Genomic DNA, 6,606 nt, shown 5'->3' with positions numbered 1-6,606 from the left:
CCTCCCCGAGCCGGGTTTTCTCGGTCCCGGCGGTGCCGGTGGCCCTGGGGAGCAGAACCTAGAGCAGCGCCTCTAGAGGGGGGAGGGGGAGAGAAATGATACTAATGTCAATAATGTCAAAGATAATTGTCCTATCAATGCTCCGCGACGGGGCTGCTCCTCCCAGGCCGGCGGAGGCCTGGGGAGGCTCCTGACCGCGCAGAACTGCGGGCGCGCGCGGGGCGTGGAGGTCCCTCTTCGGGGGCTCTCATGTGCCTCCCCCACCCCCAAAGCTGAGACCTCGGGTCGGGAAGCAGCCGAGCCAGCAAGGGCCTGCCGGGAGCGGCGCCGGAGCCTCTGGCTGCAGCCGGGCTGGTTCCTTTTCTCTGCTTTCTCTTGGCCCACCGGGCCCACAGTGGTTAGCGTGGCCGAGTGCGGTTTCCAGATACTCTTTGGAGTCGGCCGCGTCCGCGTGCCCGCTGCCCCCATCCCCGCCCCCGGCCCGTCCCCGCCCGCGGGTGACGAGGGGACTTAATGAGCGCGGCGCGGCGCTGGCCCGGCGCTTCTGAGGATGCTCTGCTTGTAGGGAGGGCGCGAAGGGTCAGGCGCACGCAGGGCCCGACCCGGGCTCCTCCCAGGCCCACGCTGCTCCGATATTGATCCTGGGAGAAAGACAAACAGAAGAGCTGGACATTCGGCCATGAATACTAATGAGCCAGGGTAGAGGTTTTAATTGCTCTGGACTTCCTTTTTGCAGTTAATCCTTATTGCAAACTTCGCTGCAGTCAGCCTCTGCCAGCTTCCTCTTATCTATTCTCTCACCTCCCGCCTCCTCCTATTTTCATGCGAAATGCCCGGGGAAAGAGACCGGTGTCAACCTGACTTCCCCCCCTCAGGGCCCGTGGAGCGCGAGAGCCCACAGCCCGTGTTCCCAGCATGGCTCTGCTCACTAATTCTGGAAATGAAGGGGATCCTATAAAATAAATTGTTTCGGTGTGGCTTTGGCGAGTCTGCCTCTTGACTTCCTCACCCTTATTGTTTCAAAGACTTCGTGTGTCCTTGGCCTTTGAACTTCCTCTTGACAATGGCATCTTTTCTCCTGGCACCGGACTCCTTTCTACTCCAAACGGGTGTCTTCTATCCCCAAACGTTCCCGTTTCTCAGGTCTCCAGGATTTGCCATTGGCTTTGCCAACCGCCGTGTTTAAGTGTTTCAACCTAGCAGTGAATTCTTAGGCAGGTTAAATCACCAGTTCACATACATTTTGTGTTTTCTTTGGTACCTATAAGCAACACTGAAATATGAGACAAGAACCTGAGAGGATTTTCAGAAAGATTTCTGCTTCCATTCTTGATATGCCTCTGAAGACTTAGCTGTAACTATTTTTGTTCTTAGAATAAAGCCATTTTTGAATTGATTTTTTTTGAAACTATAAATTGACTGTAAATCCCATAAAGTAGTTTCTGCTGTGTGATCAGGAGTGAAAAAAATGCAAGCCCCTATCTACGACACACTATGTAGAAATGTTGAAACCCAATGCCGAAAAAAAGAAAAGAAAAGAAAAGACAAAGAAAAAGAAAAATCAGTAGTGCTAGAATAATTCCCAATATTATTCTGATCCTTAAAGTTCTGGACAAAATAAGCCCATATTTCACATCATTGCCAATAGGTCCCAGCAATGAAGTCTCCTGAGGATTCTGTTTCACTTACACTTTTCAGTCCAAACTTTTTTTTTTTCTTCACACAATGATTTATTATGTAGGTAATTTTAGGGGATACAGTTTACAGCTTGAATTATTAGACTGAACACCTCTGGCTGACACCACGACGCCTTTTTTTTTTTTTTTTTCCTGCCTGCAGCTGTGAGTCACAACTCCATTTTCATACCCAACCGCTGCACATTCCTTCACAATGTACACTTCCTTCTTGCAAAGATCAAACATGCTTTGGTCCAAGTGTTTATTTTAAAATACAGGAAAATTAAAACTAAACACAGCTCTGCTGAAAAATCCCCAAATGTATCATATTTTACTCCTCCTGTGCCCACAAAAAAGTAACAAATTGCACCACTTTCTGGAATAAAATTTTAAATTGAAGGAGAACACACAACCACATACAGACACAGTTTTCGTTTTATTATTGAAATACAGCAGAAAACCTCCCATTTCTGTTCATATTTGGATTCCTGTTTGGATGTCTTTAGTTTTTACCATAAAAACATCACAAGCCAAAAAATAACAACAACAACAGCAACAACGTATTATTAAGAAGCTGACAGGCATCTACTTTATTCACCGACCTGCAGAATTCTCATTCCTAGTTCATTTTTCCATCTCAGTCTTTCTCTTTTAATTATATCTTCCAGAATATAACTTTAAGGGGAGAAGGATATTTTGAAGTATTTGCCAAATGGAAAACAATAAGTCTCTCAGTAATTCAGAAATAAGTTAACAATTCCCAAACATCTCTGCAGGTCTCTGGTGTGTGCCTGTGTTTCCTTTTTCCTTTCCAATGAAGGTGGGAAAGTATAAGGTGGACTCGCTCCTCAGCACCTAAGTCTTACTGGGTACTTCTTTTCAGCCTCCCTCTACTCCCATGTGAAAAAGACATAGACCTCAGCCACGTCTTCTCTGGGGCAATTTACTGAGCTTCTCCAGCCTCAGCCTTTTTTTTTTTTTAAACAGGACAGAAACCGTTGGGCTGTTTTTAATCAAGTTTGGAAGCTGAATCTTTTCCCTCTCACGACTGTGCCCAGGGGTGGATCCGGCTGAATGTCTGGCGCTGCGGGCAGCAGGCTCGACCACCCGTTTTTCAGACACAACACCAGAGAATGGCATTAAAATAATCGCGTGCAGCAGAAATGTTTAAAAAATAGTCACCTCTCTTACTTCCCATACTTTTGAGCTAAAAGGCAAAAGAAACCAGAAGGAAATTTGAAATGATACTTATTTATCTTCTGAAGGCAGACCAAGAAATGACAAAGAGGCTTGATGCTTTGAAAATGTACTCTACAAAATCTTTCAAATTAGATGCTATTTAGTATCAATGGCAGTACTTTTAAAATAATTTAATTGGTTAAAACTTTTCTAGGTATCAGTGACAATAAATTAATAGACCTTAATTAGTAGTCTCTTTCTAGGAAAAATTGATGGGGGGGGCATAGAAAATAGTCTATATGTGATCCTCTTCCTCCTTTTCTTTAAGGAGAGACAAAGTATACTACATACAATTTGGACTTTTTTTTACTTTAAATAAATAAATAAATATACTTTTAAAAATTCTTTGCAAGAGTGGGGAATCAAGCATTTTTGAAGACCAAGAACAAAACAAAGAATCATATTACAATTTCCCTCTAAAATACATTTCTTCCTTTGTGGGGTTTTCAAATGATCTCTTTGGTGATTCTGTGTTTATTTGAACAGTCCCTTCAAATTAAAGTACATTGACTATTTCCTCCTAGATAGCTTAACTTCAGACACACAAATATTTCTCAAAGTTCTAAATGAAAATTAAAGACTTTTAATATAACTTCAGCAACCACATTTCATATCATGGCCAAACCAATTTATTGTGAACTTTCTTTTATGTTTGGTAGATTATCAGACAAATAAAAAATTCTCACCTTGAAAATGCCAACTCTTCCGTCAATCTTATAAATTTGAGAAACTAATTTATGACATTTATGTATGTCATTTTTATGACATTTATGTATGTCATTTTATGACATTTATGTATGTCATTTATATGACACTTATATATGCAATTTTGTTTTTTTAAATTTTCGTTTCCATTTTTAAAATCCAAGTGAATTAATTTAAAAAATAGATTTGGACTAAAGGGGAGATGTCAGTAAAAAGTCTGAGAGTATTCATCAAACACATTTCAACTGCCTTCCAGTACACACACACACACACACACACACACACACACACACACACACACACACACACCCTTGAGAGGAGAAAATGTTTCAACTAAAGAGAGCAGTCATATCAGCCATCTGACTTCAAAATGCTTTCTGGAGAAGTCTAACATAGCTATTTTATAATATGACAAAATTATCAACTAAAGTTTAAGGGTGACTTTTTCTAAATCTTCATGTGATAATTTACTAATTCAGAAAAGAACCAATGATTGACTTTATTGGGCAAAATATTGCTTCATCTATTTGTTAATATATAACACATAACAGTTACCTCACATCGTGTACTATTGTAACTTACATAAGCTCTTTTCTGTACAAATTGAGTTCACTGGTAGACAATCTACTATTCTCTTGTGTCCTCAATATTCTTGCACCTAAAAGTTGAAGGTTGGAAACCAAACCGAGTGCCTTTTGTGGAAGCAAATGATGTCTCCCTCTGACAGATGCTTCTTTGGGTGTCTTTTCTGCTAAGCAGATCTCAGAGCTAAATTAGCCTCATCATTTGCCTCTCTGTTTTTTCCTAATGTTTGTGGTCCAAGTGGCAGCCTTCCCTGTAACAGACCATAGGTTCTGTCTAATAGCGGGAATGTCACTTACTTCTTTGCTTTAAATTTCGCTTAGTGTTTAAAATACCATAGGATAAGTTTTAAAATAATTTTGAAGAGAGCACTTTCAAGAAGCGCTTCCTTTTCTACTGCCAGACTGCGCTGCTCCCCTACCTCTTGGCTGGAACCCTTGCTTTCGATTTGTTTGTTTCACGCATTTCCCTAAAGAACGGAGCTCTTTGCGCGGTTTAATTCTGCTTTTAAACTGCATCGCTTCTGCCCTGAATCCTTCTCTGAAACAAATTGCCATCGAAAGTGTATCAGATTCGTTCCAAATATGGGGTTTGGATCAATATTCCCATGCTACAAATATTTTTAAAATTGTTTTTGTCATAGGAGTCTACACTTTTGCCATATATTTTCAACTAAAGTAAGGTTGTCTGTATTTCTCATGATAAACAAAAAGTAGCAATTACCGTCTGCTTAGACCTTCCTTTATTATTATTTTTAGCCTGTGTATCATTCCCTAACTAGTATGTGTTCTTCTGTCCAGCTCTTGATGATCTAGTTGAATTCTAGACATTGTGCCAAGAAGAGTATTTGAAGCAGATAAGTACGTATCATACAAATGCGTTTCGTTAGACCTGATGGATGCTATTTTTCTTTTAATAGGTTTGTAGCAAACTAACACAATAACACAATGTATTCCTTTTCAAGGTACATTGTTGAAACAGGTCTATTAAGAGCGCGTTGAGCTATTTCTCGCTTCTATTGAACAGTCTGTTGCTCAAACACAACAGCCAACAAACGCCAGCTGCCTCAACAAAAGTAGAAACCTAACCCTTTTATGTAATGTTTTAACAGAAAGGGTAGCTCTGTTTAATTAAAAACATTGATGATTCAGTGAAACAATGGAAACTCAAGTTCAAGTGGTGCTCTATTGATTTAAGATGATTTTTACTAGCAATGGGTATAATTCATTCCCCCCCCCCAGCTTTCTCTTATGTAAAGGGGCTCCTTCTTTGGGCATTATTTGGGTGAATAGGAAAAGACAGAGATGGCTATTGCCTTAGAAACCTGATTAACGCACGTTGCTTTGAGGACAAGGTGTTTAATTTATAAGTGCACCCCATATTTTTGTCAGTTTATTCGCGGTGGGGAAGCTTTGAAAGTAGCTCCTCTCAGCAGGTTAAAAAGTGAAGTCTGCGTCCTGGCATTTAAATGTCTTTGTTGTTGTGTCAAGCAAGTTGTGAAACCTGCATGCCTAGAATACTAAGGTTGGGCAGCTAGAGGCGGCGGGTTGTGTGCGTGCGTGCGTGTGTGTGTGTGCACGCGCCCCTGGGCGCACGCAGGGCCGTGTGCGCCAGGACCATTCTTTTCATCAGCTGCTTGCTCGCCCGCGCCCGACTGCTCCTCTTTGCAGAACCGACGGCCTCCGTGCTTTCAACTCTGCAAGTGAAGCAGGACGAATTCCTCCATGGAGACTCCCTGCTTGGGAGCGTCGAACTCTCTGTGCCTTGGGGAGCGGGGCTCGATCAACGGTACCTGGGTCGCCTCCTGGAAGGCAGGGGAGCCCTCGAGGGCCACCAGGAACTCTGCGCCGGGCGGGCGGGCGGCGGCCTCGGGGTCAAGGTGGGCGGGGGCAGGTGCTTCCGTCCGCGGCCGCGCCCCGCAGCGGCGCCGTCCTGGCCGCCCGGCCGAGCGTTTCGCACTCTTTCGTCCCGCCGCGGCCCGCACGCCGGGCTTCACAACTCCCGGACCCTCGGGAACGTGAGGGACTTGAGAGAACGCAGCTCCCGTCAACTCCCTCCAGCAGAGGCAGGGCCAGGAGGCCCGACGTCCGCACACCCGGCCCGCAGGCCGCCCCTGGAGCCTGGGTGCGGGCCCTTCCCTGTAGGGCGTCCCTTTCCGCCCGCCGGGAGAGGGGACGGGCGGTGGACGAAGGGTAGTGGCCTCTCCAGGACCTTTTCCTACAGCTGCGTCCCGGGCCCGGCCCTGCGGCCTTGGAGCCGCTCGCTGGGTCCGGGCCCCCACGGGCCGCGATGGCGGCACTTCCGCCTGCTCCCGACGACCTGCGCGCCCAGAGGTCAAAGGGTGCGGCCCTCCTCCCGGGCGGCGACTCGACCCCACACAGCCGCCGGCCGCCTGGGCCCGGAA

The sequence above is a fragment of the Cynocephalus volans genome, chromosome 7 (assembly GCF_027409185.1).
Source record: "Cynocephalus volans isolate mCynVol1 chromosome 7, mCynVol1.pri, whole genome shotgun sequence".
NCBI classification, from domain to species: Eukaryota; Metazoa; Chordata; class Mammalia; order Dermoptera; family Cynocephalidae; genus Cynocephalus; species Cynocephalus volans.
Note: the sequence above shows the minus strand (reverse complement) of the source record.